Source organism: Malaclemys terrapin, chromosome 15, assembly GCF_027887155.1.
Source record: "Malaclemys terrapin pileata isolate rMalTer1 chromosome 15, rMalTer1.hap1, whole genome shotgun sequence".
In the NCBI taxonomy this organism is placed as follows: domain Eukaryota; kingdom Metazoa; phylum Chordata; order Testudines; family Emydidae; genus Malaclemys; species Malaclemys terrapin.
The window spans coordinates 24,678,734-24,693,852 of record NC_071519.1 but is presented as its reverse complement, the minus strand read 5'-3'; positions in this window follow the sequence as shown (position 1 = coordinate 24,693,852).

Sequence of the window (15,119 nt, the reverse complement as noted above, 5' to 3'; positions counted from 1 at the left end):
TTCGCTAGTTCTCACCGAGTTAGCACTGTTATAAATAGCAGGACAAGTAGCAGCCGCCGAGGCATAGCTGAGCTATGCTGAATACAGACCCACCAGTGCAGATGGGTTGGTATTCCCATGCCTCCACTGCTGCTTCCTGTGCTACGCTGAATGAGACACATGCTACTTTGGCTCAACTGGCCTGTCCTTTTGGAGGAGGAGAATCTGCGTTTGACTCCCAGTGTTGCAGGAAGTTGCTGGGCAACATGGTTGCGGTGAAGTTGTCAGTGGTCATGCTTCTGGGGTACGATTTCATATTCGAGTGCCCTTTCTCATCGACCCCAGGCGTTACGGCCTTTTTTTTTTTTCCTGTTCGGAGCCTTCCCAACTGGCTCTTAAGATACTTGAACAAAATGGACTTCATGTGCAGATCCCAGTGTTACCCTCCAAGAACGCAGCTGGGCAAGCGGTCGCTTTGGGTTACAGTCAGAAGCAGGGCGGAAAGCAGTCCAAGCAAAGGCCTCATTCTGCCGGGTTCTTGTAAGATATGGTGAGACTGTCTCTCTCACCTCAGCCATGTCACAGAGAAGGCAGACGTCAATCCTGCACAGCCCAACCCCTGGGAATGTGTGCACCCCTGGAGGCAATGCCAGTCGGGCTCAATCCTGCAAGGGTACTGAGCGTTCTGGTCCCAAGCCAGCAAAGCACTAGGGCGCATGCATAAGTTTAAGTGTGTGAATAGAAACATTGACTTGAGTTGGACTACTTGTGGGCTTAAAGTTAAGCGTGTGCCTTGGGCTTTGCTGGAATAGGGCCAATATGCCACTGATTTACCTAGGGGGAGGACAGGCCCGTAATGTCCATATACCAGTGCGTAGACCAAAACTCTGCACTCTGTTAAACTGGTGCGAGTCTACTGAGGGGAATGGAATCACTGAGAGCAGAATTCAGCCCTCTGTATCTTTAGTGTGAGCTCCCTGTTCTGCTTGTTGCATGGATCTCTTGCTCCCTCCTCCCCTTCCTGGAGGCTGTTTGTTTTATCTCTGGCATGAAGGATCTTTATTGGGCTGTCCACTGTTTGCAGCCGCACTGGCTGGTTTTACGACTAGTGTTCCACTACTTGGTAATCATAGGCTGTTAGCAGCCTGCAGCGGGGACTCAGCCGAACACCAACATGCAAGGAGAGATAATGGTAAATAACCAGCAGCTATTGGTGAAGGTAGAGGGAAAATAAATGGATCCAATTTTCAGTCCCTTTTTTCCCCTTCCTCCGTGACTTCTTTCAAAGTGACTGAACAGCAGTTTGGGCCTTGCAACATAAATTATGGCCGCAGCCTGGGAAGATCCGTATAGCTCTCCAACATTTGATGACACAAAACACCCAGACTCAAACCACAGCACCTCTGTGAGCTGTGGAGGTAGCAAAGAGGCCTGGCAGGGAGTGGGGTTTGGGCCTCGCGGCGCTCCGTAACTAGGGCTGGTGGAGATTTTTACTCCAACTCATCTTTTCAACAGAAAACCGGATGTTCAGGGAAACAAAAATGTCGGCAGAATGACTCTGCTTTCCTTCACATTTTTAAATTTGTCATCAGAAAACTTGAACAAAAGAAAATTTTCAACCAACCCTCCCTCCCACCCTCATTTTCCCCGTTTTCAGCCGTTTGGGGCCAAATTCTTTTTGGTTTTCAAGTTGCATGTGAAGATTGAGGCACATTTGCGGGCGAGCAGCGCGTATGGGATGCTTGTCTCATACAGGAGCCGTCGTCAGGATGTAAGCAGAGGACTCCAGTCTCCAGGGCTGTCAATCTGCCACTTTTCACCAGCACTAAATTTACTCAACATTAGGGGCGATGAATATGAAAAGCATGGTTTAATTAAACACATGATACATTTGCTCATTAAAAGGCTGCTCAGAGTAAAGGGAAAACACTGCTGACAATCCCATCAGCCTTGCCTCTGAAGCCTCTCTGGCGAGAGCAGAGGCCGTTCAGATGACTCATAGCGCACAGCACAGCATGCTCCTCCTTTGTAATGACAACTTTGTTTTAGAAGTCACTTGCAAGCTCCTTCTTCTCAGCTCATGTCAACACACATGGAGGAGAGATGGAGTGAGACAGCTCTCACAGAGGGGTGCAGCCTGCTTTCTACTCCTCCATTGGTCCTGATCCTGCACTCGCTATGGTTGAAAATTTTCCATTGAGACCTTTTTTGGAAAAAAAAGTCTGCTTTCCTCAACAACAACAACAAAATTGTCAGGAAACTCCTATGCTTTTCTGGTTTGGCTGCTTTCAGCCAACTCGCTTTTCAGTTTGTTTTTTGTTTTTTGCTTCCTTCAGTGAAAAGTCACCATTTTGTGTTGCTGAAATTTTCCACTGGGCAGGGTGGGGAGACATTTTCCAACGAGCTCAATGGAGGATGATGATGATTCTGCCACAAATGTTGTGAGGCTTAATAAATACAGGTGAAGTGCATTAAGATCCTATGTGCAGTATTGTTATAAAAGGCAGCTCAGGTTTCACTGAAACATGGCAGCACCTGCCTGTATTCCTCTGACCCCATCCTCCTCTTCCTCCTCACACTCAAGGCAAGTTGGAGTCCCCCTTGAGAGGAATAGCTGTGCGCCTGCATCTCCCCATCACAATAAGCCCATTTGCCAAGGTAAGGAGCTCTATTGAGGGATGCTGTTAAGGTTACATTAAAAGAGTTGCTTTCAAGCAGTTTGAAAGGACCAGAAGGGAGTCAGCAAATCATGTGCTTGGGGTGCATCTGTTCAGACAAAGAAGTGTCCTCCTGAGAGAAGTAAGACCAAATGAAATTAATAGGCAGCAGATTTAAAACAAATAAAAGGAATGATTTTTTCACACAACATACAGTCAACCTGTGGAACTCCTTGCTGGAGGAGGTTGTGAAGTCCAAGACTATAATAGGGTTCAAAAAAGAACTAGATAAGTTCATGGAGGATAGGTCCATCAATGGCTATTAGCTAGGATGGACAGGGATGGTGTTCCTACCCTCTGTTTGCCAGAAGGTAGGAATGGGCAACAGGGGGATGGATCACTTGATGATGACCTGTTCTGTTCATTTCTTCTGGGGCACCTGGCATTGGTTGGAAGACAGGATACTGGGCTAGATGGACCTTTGGTCTGACCCAGTACGACCATTCTTATGTTCTTTGGCTTCTGGGCATCCGTACAGCTCGCTTATCTCAGAAAGTTTACCTCCCTCCCCCCATCCAAAGAGAAGATTGCAGTTTGTGCTGTTTAAAGCCTTTTCTTCTCTTTCTCTCTCTAATTTTACATAGCATTTGTTCCACAACGCTAATAAAAGAGGCAGGAGAATGGGACGTTCTACTCTGCACCCTTCGACAAAGAAGAAGAATAGGACCTTGCTGGTCTCTCCTTTTAATTTTCCTTGAGCCTTTGAGTAAAATTCCTTCAGGGATTTATGAAAGAGAAATTGCACAAGACCCTCATTTCACGTGTGAATAAGGAGACATTTTTCATTAGTAAACATACAGGGCTAAGATTAAAACAAAAATAAAGAGCCGATGCTCGACAGCTAAGAACAAAAGAATGACGACATAACTCCGGGTGGGCAAAACCTCCAGCAAGGTTTGCAAATAACAAAGCTAAGCCAAGATGGTTCAGACCCAGGTGTCTTTAATAATTATTTATTAGGATGGGTTGGAAATTTTCTGTGGAAAGTGGTTTTTAGAAGGAAAATTGGATTCTTGATAAAAGTAAAATGTTCATCACAAGTGCCTGATTTGGCCAGGAAATTGTGACTTTCCATCAAGAAAAGAAAAAGTCTTCAGCTGAAAACTGGTTTTCAATTTTTTAGGGAAAACCTGCGCTAGGCGCTGTACGAACGCAACAAAAAGACCCCCAAAGCGCTTAGAACCTACGTCAACTGTCCTTTATTAACCCCTTCCCTGATCACGCAAATAAGCTCAGAGGATGAAGATAAATGACTCCAGTTGTGGTCCAGCCCTAGAAATAAGACGACAATATAAAACACATTGCAGCTCCGCTCTTGGCTAAAATGACAATTGCTCCCTCATCTAGTCAGACAAAGCTCAAATTCTCATCTCCCTCTCCCGACAAACAGAAAGCCATATCCCAGATCCCTCCTTTAGTGCTTGATCTGAAGTCAGTGGCAGCTTTCTCATTGCCTTCAAAGGGCTTTGCGTCAGACACTTTCAGAGTTCTAGTGTCTCATGATTGTCCTTTTAGTTTAGGCCTGCAATACCCCGAATGGCTGAACCTCCCCCTAATCAGACACCAGCTGGCTCTTTAAACTAAGCTTCTGGAAAAGTGGCCATTTCTCCCAGAGAGGCAGGAGCCAATCTCCCTCGACAAGCAGGCTTCCTGAACTGGTTAGTGTGCTCAGACCCACAAATAACAGCAGCTAGAGTTGAATGGTGTGGAAGGTCATGCGATGGTGGGGGGTTTTTTAAGTGCTGGTGTAAAAAGAGGCTTTTGCGAGGGCTTTGTCGTTTCACTTTGCAAGGGTTTGTGTTGGTTTTGGTTCGTATCAGATTGCAAACCCCTCTCCAGCATTCCCTCATCCCCCGAGCAGAGCAACACTCTGTGGACTTCCACCTGGTAGCCTATCAGATCCAATGACTCCATTGCAGACCCATATGTTCACCCTCCAAGTGTTATTCAACCCAGGGCCCGAGGCTTATGAACCATAGTTGTGACTATCTGTAGCACAGCACAGAACTTAGGTGAGAGCTGCATGGCTTCTGATCCTGTTTTACACAACTCTGGTTTTATCAGAAGTGGCTTTGTTCCTCCTCTCTCCGTAACAAGCCTCGGTTTCTTCTCTCACTCATATCACAAGTGGTATGGTCTCAGCTCGTTCGGACTCCGTCTCCTCTCTCCATAATCCCTCAACGTGGTGTTCATCAGAGTCTTGGTTTCTGGATGTGTCAGACTGATGATTTGGGGCATGCCTCAGACCATTGCAAAGGGTAGGGAGAATGTAGCCGGATTTCCTGGTAGTGCCTCTGTGATTTTATAATGGTATTTACTGGCACTGATAGCTGAAGCTGCTTGAGATCTTTTAGAGGGGCCTTTGAACCGACTCCTGCATCTATACACTCTTTGCTTTTGGGGGGAGTTTGGATTCAAATCCACATCCAACTTATCTGAGGCCAAACCCTAACAGTGCTCTTCCATAGCTCTCTCCATCCATCTCTATGCACTTTACAAAAATAGGGTTGGGGCTGAGCTGTTACCTCCATTTTACAGATGGGACAATTGAGGTATGGAGAAGTGAAGGGACTTGCTTGAGGTTACACAGCAGGTTAGTGGTAGAGCTAGGACTAGAACCCAGGTCTTGTGACTCCCAATTTAATGCCTTCTCCTTATTGCAAGGCAGTGTTGCCTAATGGGTAGAGCATAGCACTGGGCTATAGGAGAGCTGGGTTTTGTTCTTGATTGTGCCACTGGCCTGGCTGGGTGACCTTGGAAAATCACTCCACCTCTCTGTGCCTCGGTTTCCCCATCTGTAAAGGGGAATAATGACACTAACCTCCTGTGTAAAGTTCTTTGAGATCTATGGGTGGAAAGTGCTATGTAAAGGACAAGGGTGGCATTATTCATAATAATTAATAGATATTCCCCACTGGGCCACAGACAGCCTAGCTCAATCTAGTCTAGTGCCCTATCTGGTGGCCTGAAGACCCCAAGACACGGAGGAAAGTTCAGACCAGGAGCTGAATGTGGTTGCTCAGATCCCATTTCTTGCTTTCATCTTTGCTCTTTGAATTCAAAGCGCCAAGCAGAGTTGCAATTTATGGTGAATATTTTATGCCTCCTAATGATATTTTGTGGGATTCCAGTGATCTTGCCTGCGGTGCTGCTGTCAGTCTTGGGGGAAGCCTGCCTTCATTGCATGTGTCAGCTTGATGAGGCTCCGTTTTTCCAAATGGATAATTCTGTTCTTGTGTCATCGAGGAAATTGTTCCCTTCCTGGAAAGGCTGAAATGCCTTCTAAACAAGGTGCTGACTGCCAGCGAGCTCACAGGGAAAATAGGTCAGATAACAGCAGGCAACTCTGAGAAGGTGACAGGGTCTTCCGTATTTCCTTCCCTGGTCTTCTCTGGAGCAGTTGCATTAACGGGGAGACCGTCAGGGTTTAGAGAGTTGAAGACTAAGATCACCACCTGTACTAGCTGTGGCCACAGTCCATGGTGGATAGATACCTTTTCCCCTCCCTTATCACTCAGGACTGATTGGCAGGGCAAAGCTGAGAATGGGTACAGCACGGGCAGTAACAGCGTAAGTGTTTCCCTTATCTAGGGCGAGGTCCTCAACTGTTGTAAACCGGCATGACTCGAATGATTTTGTGGGACTCAGTTGACACTGGCTGAAGATCTAGCCCCCTCTTCCTGACAACCTAAGCTGAAGGTCCCTCTCTAAGAGGGACAGAAGTGATTTCAAGGAAATGGCATTGAGTGTAGTAGATGGGAATGCTTGGCTCTTCTAATGACTGCAAAACCTACAGTCCGGTCCTGTAGATAGGATAAACACAAGGCCACCATCTCCTTTGATCCCATGGCAGACAGGGCATTTCCAACACTGCAGGGCGTGCCTGTGTCCAGAAAATCAGTAGGGCGATCAAGTGTAGAGATCTCGGAGATCTTTGGAATAAGTTAGGCCCCAGTGTAATTTTGGAACCTTTGTAATTGCGTGGATTTACCTCAAGGCTGCTAAGGATCGGTGGGCTCTGAATATTTGAGATATGTGGAGTCATATATGATCCTCCTTGTGTTTAGACCAGTTGGACGGCTGAACACGAAACAGTGAAGGGGGAGCAGGAGAAGGAATGGAAGAACTAGGTAGAGAATGGGGGAAAGGACTGGGATAAGAAACGAGGGTTGGTCAGTTCCATACACAACAGGAGATATTTGTGGCATGTGAATCCCAGTGTCCTGTCAGATTTCTAATTTGAGCAACTGCATTCTGTCTACTGTTTTGGCTGGGCGAAATAGGCCTGACTCATCACTTATTTACAGCACTCTTCTGACTGTTAATTGTTGACGTCAGTGAAGTGATTCCCTTTTTACACTCATGTAATTCAGCGTACATCTCCATCTGAGCTAGGAGCTGTGATTCCCAGCTCACGCAGACGTACCCACGCTAGCTATGCTTGAGCTAGTGCCAGGGGTGGCAGGTTTGTAGAAATGTTGGTGGTGCCCAGAACCTGTCCCCCCCCAAAAAAAAACTTCACCCCCCCACCTGCCTAAGGCTCTGGGAGGGAATTTGGGTGGGGGGAGGAGGACTGGGGTGCAGGCCTTGGACTGGGGCTGGGGATTAGGGTGCACGAGGGGTGCAGGCTCTGGGAGGGAGTTCGGGTGCAGAAGGGGTGAGAGGTTGGGCTGTGGGAGGGAGTTTGGGTAGGGGAGGGAGTCTGGGGTGCGGGCTCTGGGATGGAGTTTGGGTGCTGGGTGCAGGCTCCGGGCTGGAGTAGGGAGTGGGGGTGCAGGAGGAGGCGAGGGGTACCGGCTCTGGGATGGAGTTTGGGTGTAGGCTCTGGAAGGGAGTTTGGAGGTAGGCTACAGGCTGGGGAAGGGGGTGGGTGTGCAGGAGGGGGTGAGGGGCGCAGGCTCTGTGACAGTTTGGGTGGAGGCTCTGGGCTGGGGGTGGGGGTATAGGAGGGGGTGAGGGGTGCAGGCCCTGGGAGGGAGTTTGGGGGTGGGAGGAGGTGCGGAGGGAGGGGGTGCAGGCTCTGGGAGGGAGTTTGGGGGCAGGAGGGGGTGTATGGGTGGGGACTGTGGGGTGGGGCTGGGGATGAGGGGTTTGGGGTGTGGGGGGGAGCTCAGGGCTAGGGCAGAGGATTGGGGTGTGGGGTGGGGATTCATGATGCAGGAGGGGGCTCAGGACTGGGGCAGAGGGTTAGGGTGCGGGGGGGTGAGGGCTCTGGCTGGGGGTGCGGGCTCTGGGGTGGGGCAGGGCTGGAGATGAGTTTGGGGCCAGAGAGGAAGACTCCCCCTGCCCTCTCCCCACTGGCAGCAGCGAGCTCTGGGGGAGGGGCCCCCCGCGCCCTCGGCAGCACACTCACCCTGCACCACTGTCACTGCACGTGCTCCTAGGGCCCCTCTCAGGTCCAGGAAGCCCCCTCGCCTCTCCTGTGGTGGGTGCCGGGCGGGGGGCTTCCATCACATGTGTGCCTCCTCCCCTGCTGCTGCCCCTCACTCTAGCCTCACTGGGGGTGGGGGATGGGGCTGCTCCTTGCCCAGCATGGGGCAGGAGTGGTGACTGCGAGCTGGGGGGTGGCCCTGTGCTGGTGGAGCGTCCCACCGGAAAAAGGAAGGGTCCGAGGCAGAAGGGCAGGGTAAGGGCAGCCTGCCCTGCCACTGGTGGATGGGGGGGGACTAGGACCCTGCTGCAGCAATTGATGCCAGGAGTCGGTAGAGCAGAGTCAGCGTGGAGCTGCAGGCTCCGGGGCCGGGGGAGGTGCACGGGGGCAGCAAGTGGGGACCAGGGGATGCGGCCGGGGATGGCAGGTGGGGCTGGGGGAGAGACCCTGCCCCAAACATTGGTGAAGCCGGGTCCCCGGGCCTTGAATATTGCTGGAGCCCAGGCACCATGGGCCCATACAATTCACCGCCCCTGGCTAGTGCCTAAGACTAGTGCTGTGTCCCAGGTGGCACATTGGACAAGCTGCCTGAGTTCGTGCCCAGGGGGCTCGGTGGGACTGTACTTGGTGCGGCTACCCTCCGTGGTTGCCCAAGCCACTGTGGACACAGGTCTATTTTTAGGTGCTAGGTCAAGCAGAGCTAGTGCTGGTATGTCTATGTGAGCTGGGAGCATACCTCCCAGTTCCAATGTAGACGTACCATAAGAGAATCAGGGCTAACGTTCTTCACTTCCTGTCTTAAATTCGTGTATCTTCCACTCCAGAAGTGGTTACATTTCAGTGGTGATGCAGCGTGTGTATTCCTGTCAAGTCTGTGAAGGGCTTTGGGAACTTCTGGGATGAAAGGTGCCATACACACATGAGTATTACTAATACCATGGAAGTATGCCAGTGATAATTAAAGCTGTGAGAACCTTCACGGTTTCACTTCACGGAGCTTTTTGCAAATATTTCCATTGGTTTTGATCCATGCCGCTTTGCCGGCTCTCGGTTTGGCTTTGAATTTCCAACACGTGCAAAATCTCCAAGCAGAACTCAGTGGGAACCTGTGAGCTACATGTGGTTTTATGTTGCAACTGTGCAAATGTATTTATTGTTACTTCTATTTGTAGCACCATAGTGCTGGCCCAGGACCATCCCACCTTGCAGGCTCCCAGAGCCCGGGCTGCTGCCTGAGCCCGAACATCTACACCACAATTAAGCAACCCCTTAGCCCGAGATCCACAAGCCTGAGTCGGCTGGCATGGGCCAGCTGCAGGTTTTTAATTGCAGTGTAGACATATCCGATCTTTACACCCTAACAGGCTGGCATTGTCAATGTTCTTTGTAGGCATCATGGCAAAGGAAAATTTGAAGGAGGAGGAGGAGGAGGTGCAGCAGCATGGGGGAAAGTTCAAAAGTTTGTGTTGGAAAATATAACAATTGAGCGATGGAAGCTGACGTTATGGGCTGATCAGAGGCGGGAGTCGACCTTTTGATACTGAATGAAATAAGCAGGGGTCGGGATAGGTCCGGAAAGCCTTTGAAAGTGAAGAGAGAGAGAGTTGGTCTTTTGATTCGATAGAAAAGGGGGAGCTAGGGTAGGGATGCAAAGGAGACGAGTGACGTGGTCAAAGCGACAGGCTAGGGAAATGATCTTTGCAGAAGTGGTCTCAATGGCAAAACTGCACTTGGCAGGGCGTGTGGATGGGGAGGTTTAGGTTGGACATTAGGAATAAATTGCCTAGGGACGTGGTGGAATCTCCATCACTGGAGACTTTTAAGAGTAGGTTGGACAAACACCTGTCAGGGATGGTCTAGATAATTAGTCCTGCCATGAGTGCAGGGGACTGGACTAGATGGTCCCTTCCAGTTCTATGATTCTATGGGATGGAGAGGTTCAGTTGGTTTCATTTCGCTGAAGGAGGTGCTAGGAAATGTAATACTCAATTAAGCAGCTCTGTGTGGCAGATGGCTCCTTGCAGGGGTGGATAGGGAGGAGACTTCAATCTCTGTGCAGTTATGAAAGGTTATCGCCTCCTCCTAGTCTGCTCCAGCCCTTCCCTTCTGTCACACTTCTCCAACTAGAGCTGTGGGAACCATGCCCAGTGAAATCCAAAGCCACGTGCAACTTGCCTGGTTTTTGTTAAATGCTCAAAACTCCACGCCAATTTTGTCCAAACTTTTCAAGCAAACTTTGGGCCCATTTAGAACAAAGCTGAGTGAATCTATGGGTTTGCGTCAAAACCATGCAAGATTTCCCCTTGACAATAGTTAGGCTCCTGGTGTGCAGAGACCACTGGTGGTCATACTGACCAATGTTGTCTCATTGTTTCTTTGGGCTCCCCCATCGGTCTATCTGTATCCATCTGCTGCCATAGGCGCAGGAAGTAGGGGTGCGAGGGGTGCTGCAGAACCCCAAAGGTTTTGTGCCCGGTGTCCCATCCGCCGGCCCCACACCCCTGCTACCCAGGGTCCTGGCCACCGGCCCCACTGCTGCCCAGGGGCTCCACTGTCGGCCCCACGTCCCGCTCGGCCACCAGCCCTGTCCCCGGGAGCTCTGCAGCCAGCCCAGAGTCCTGCTCAGATGCTGACCCTGGAGGCTCTGCTGCCAGCCCCAGGGTCCTGCCTGGCCTCCAGCCCCATGCCTGGGGGCTCCGCTGCCGGCCCCTCATGCGAGGTCCTTGCTGCCTTACCCCTGGCCGCAGCCCTGCTCCCGGCCCCAGCTCTAGGGGGTGGTGAGGGGCACTGACAGGGGGCAGCTCAGCACCCCCACTCCAAAAACTGTTCCAGCACTACTGTCGGCTGCCTCTTGTCTTATACTTAGATTGTCCATTCTTAGGGGGAGGGATTATCTTTTTGTTCTCTGTTTGTACAGCACCTAGCACCGTGGGGTCCTGGTCCATGACTGGGGCTCCTACGCAGTGTGATAATACAAATAATAATAGTGATAAATAATACACATCTTTCCCACCTTTCCCTGCTGTTTGCCCCCTGCAGCCCACTTACACACGCACGCGCACAGACACTTTTTCAGAAACATTGTCATAGATCTTTATAATCCAAGGTATCCTCTGCTTTCTTGCATGCATAGATGAGCAGTGACATGACAGTGTTGCAATTTAAGTGCCATCACAGGCATCCGAGTTAGCACCCATTGATATGAATGGGGGCAGTGCACACCTGAAAGCTGCTGTTTCAGGCTTTCTGCACCACTCAGGCAAACAACTCTGCATCCATTACGCTCACTTCTCATTAGGAAGGTTTTCTTTGCAACCATAACAGCTAGAGACTGAGTTTTTTGTTTTGTTTTGTTTTCCCGCTGAAATGAAAGCTGACTCTGGAAAACAACTGTGAGGTCTGTCTGGTCTCTCCCCATCCCAAGCTGGTCCTTTGAGCCTTCCTGGAACTTGATCCACCCTTTGGGAAATACTACTGTATGAGAGTGGTGAACATACCTAGCTAGGACTGCTGTAGCCATGTTACAGAACCTAATGAAGCTCATTCATACCACTTTTCCTGATTACAGATAGGTCTGAGCCAAATATCTCCAAGATTTTGGGGTGGGAGGGTGTTTGAGATCTATACCCATATTCTGCCAATGGTCCCTGTCTTTTTAGTGGGGTGAACCAAAAATCTCAAGGCCAGAAATTCCCCCGAATTTGTGGGCTCAAAAATTGTCTCCAGCCAAACTCTCTGGCTTTAGTCCATCAGCTTGTGAGTAGAGCCAAGCAAATCATTGACTTTTTGGTTTGGTGGGGAAAATGAAAAACTTGAAACGATTTTTTTCCATTTTGTTTTTGGGTATTTTAATGCTTTTTGTTACGTTTTTCTAATGCATCTAGTTTCATTTTTCTGTCAGCTGTAACTATTCGCTGAATTCGACACAAATTCATGCATAATTTTGGTTGACCCGAAACCGCATTTTTTGGCAATTAAACTACTTGTATGAAAAATTTGGCCCAACTCCACTTGTGACACAGACAAATTCTGCCCACAAACAAAATCTGGCTGATCCCCCCTGGCTGTGCTGCTAATTAAAGATCATTTGGAAGTGGGTATCTGGAGAGCTCTGGCTTCTCTCTTAACGACAGCATCGAGCAAATTTGCTATGGGGTTAAATGTGGAGACAGAACTGGAGAGATCCTTCTGTCAGCCGGGCCCCCTCTGCAAATAGCGATGTGATGTGGCATATAGCAATTAACTGCATTGCAGCCCCACTGGCTCAGCAGTAGAGAGGGAGCAACAGGGGCACATCTCAAACTGTGCGTGTGGGAATCTTGACTGTGAGGATGCAGGAAATTGAGGAAAAGTGCGTTTTTTTAAATGTTCATTTAGCATTTGTGGAAGGTGCTGGATTGACAGCCCGGCCAGGAACTTGGTAATGGAAGGTCTGTAGTTATCCCTACTATCAGTATAGTGCAATCAACTGCAGAGAAAGCTTCCTGCCCATTGCCCATCCAATGTGCCTCTTCCCTGATCAACTCCACAGCTGAGGCCGTTCCCCCCTTAGAAATGCTACAGTAATGCTTCAGTGTAGATACTTACTACAGCGATGAGAGGGATTCTCCCATCGCTGTAGTTAATCCACCTCCCAAAAAGGTGGTAGGTAGGTTGACAAAATAATTCTTCCCTCGGCCTAGCACTGTCTACATCGGGGTTATGTTGGCTTAACTGTATCTCCCAGGTGTGGATTTTTCACACCTCTGAGTGAGATAGCTGGGTTGACCTAACTTTTTAGTGAAGACGGGGCCTGAGAGAGGAGTTCAGTTGTCATCAGTGAGAGAATCATAGTAACGTCAGGTGGGAAGGGACCTCAAAAGGTCATCAACTCTAGCGCCTGTACTGAGGCAGGACCAAGTAACCTAGTCTATCTTTGACAGGGATTTGTTCAACCTGTTCTTAAAAATCTCCAGTGATGGGGATTCGATAACCTAACATGATAGTTAGAAAGTTTTTCCCAATGTCTAACCAGAATCTCCCTTGCTATAGATAAAGTCCATTACTTCAGTGGACATGGAGAATTATTGATCACAGTCTTCTTAACATATTTGAAGACTATCATCAGGTGTTCCCCTCCGCCCCGCCCCGTCTTCTTTTCGCACAATTAAACATGCCCAGTTCTTTTAACCTTTCTTCATAGGTCACGTTTTCTAAACCTTTGATCATTTTTGTTGCTGCCCTCTGGACTCTCTCCAATTTGTCCATGTCTTTTGTAAAGTGTGACTTCCAGAACTGGACACAGTACTCCAGCCGAGGCCTCACCAGTGCCTTGTACAGCAGGACAATTACCTAAACCTAGAACTTTGGAGGATGTTCAAGTTCCAACCCCAGTCCTGCATCTGGATGTGCCATTGTTTTGTCGATCTCTGGTCTCCCTGGCCTATTTAAGCCTTAGACTAAGGGGTGCCGACTTCGACAACATTTCTTAAGATGAGGACACCTGATGGTTGGGACCTGAACTGAGGCCAGCTGCTCATTTCACTATGGCAGAACATGGGTTTTGATCGCGCCTGACCTAGAGGTGAAAAACTCTGTATCGTATTACCAACCCCCTTGAGCCTTTTAATTCGGTGAGCTGAAGGTCTTTTTGATCTTGGTAGCTCTGCAATGCAGCCAAATCTAGCCACCGAGTCTTTTAAAATCCATGTCTGTACGTGGGGTAATGTTTCAGGGTATGAAATTCTGAACGTTTGCACTTGTTTCATTGCGAAGTTTCCATATGTAACAGGGGACGAAGCTTTCTCTTGTAAGCGGGGAAGGGGATGAAATCAGGATCTGAAACAAATTCCTCAGGTGCTGGCATAATTATTTATTATTACACATGTAGCTAGTCCTTATAGTAATGTTCCAGCCTAGAGGCATACTATACTGCGTACCCTCTGGATGTATTGCTGAGATTCCATGGAAAGGCAGTGGAAGGGTCCTTTCGCTTTATGTAAAAGAATTCAGTTTCTGAAGGTTTTTCCCAAGGCACCAGGAAAAAAGGCTCCTGGAGAGGTAGGTGAAGAGTTTACCTAGTGGCATTGTTTTGTTAGAGATGACTGGGAAAGCCAAGCTTCATTTCTATCCTAAAAAGCTTCATGCAAGGTCATGGTACACTCTGCCTCTTCAATAACAGTGAGTTTTGGAGAGCTGTTATCTTTCTTCTTCTGTGTGAACAGAATGCCACCGGGTTGCTAAAGTGTTTGTAGACTGTCTCTCTTGCCATAAGCACTTTCCTTCCTGCAAACACATGTACAGGCATTTGCAGCCCAGAGTGATTTTTTAGAGGATGCTTATGTTTCAGGAGCGTGGGGAGATGCTTGTGGCATGTTGATACATCACGTTGGACTCTGACCTTCCCAGAGCTCGTGTGCCTATGCAGAGTCAGGCCTGGTCAGGGCTTGAAAGGGAGACGGCCATGGGAAGCCCCATTGTTACTGGAAGTGGTACTGATGTTTCAGGAAACGACACTCTTCTTTCTCAAGTCATTCTGAAGCAACGCCCCAGCATGGAGTTAGCATGGACTGTGCTGGCTGCAGATAGAGCTGGTTAATTATACAGTTAAGTGGTTTTTGTTGGAAAATGCCAGTTCATCGAAACGGCAATTTTTGCGTTTGGAAAAATACCAGTTTTGAAGGTCACGGATGGAAATTCTGGGGAAAATGAGGCGGGGGGGGGGAATGAAAGGGGGAGAGGAAGAAGAAGAAAAAGAAATAATAGTCAAGAGTGGGTTGGGCCCTCACCTGGGGTGTAGGAGACCTAGAACCCGAACCCCAAAGCTCTTCTGGGGTCTCTTCCTTTCTGTGGTTTTTTTTCAATGAGAAATTTTTAATGGTCTCGGTGTCATTCCAGTGCAGAAGGAGAAGAAATGTCAAAAGCTCAAAATTTTTCACGAACCGGAATTCTTGCTTTCCAGCCAGTCGTAGTCACAGCGTCTGTTAGGTGAAGCCTAAAATCGAGGCCACAGGCGCTGTGTTAGTCCCAGGGACCTGGCCAAACTCTGGCTTGGGTTGCTATATGTGGTCTCC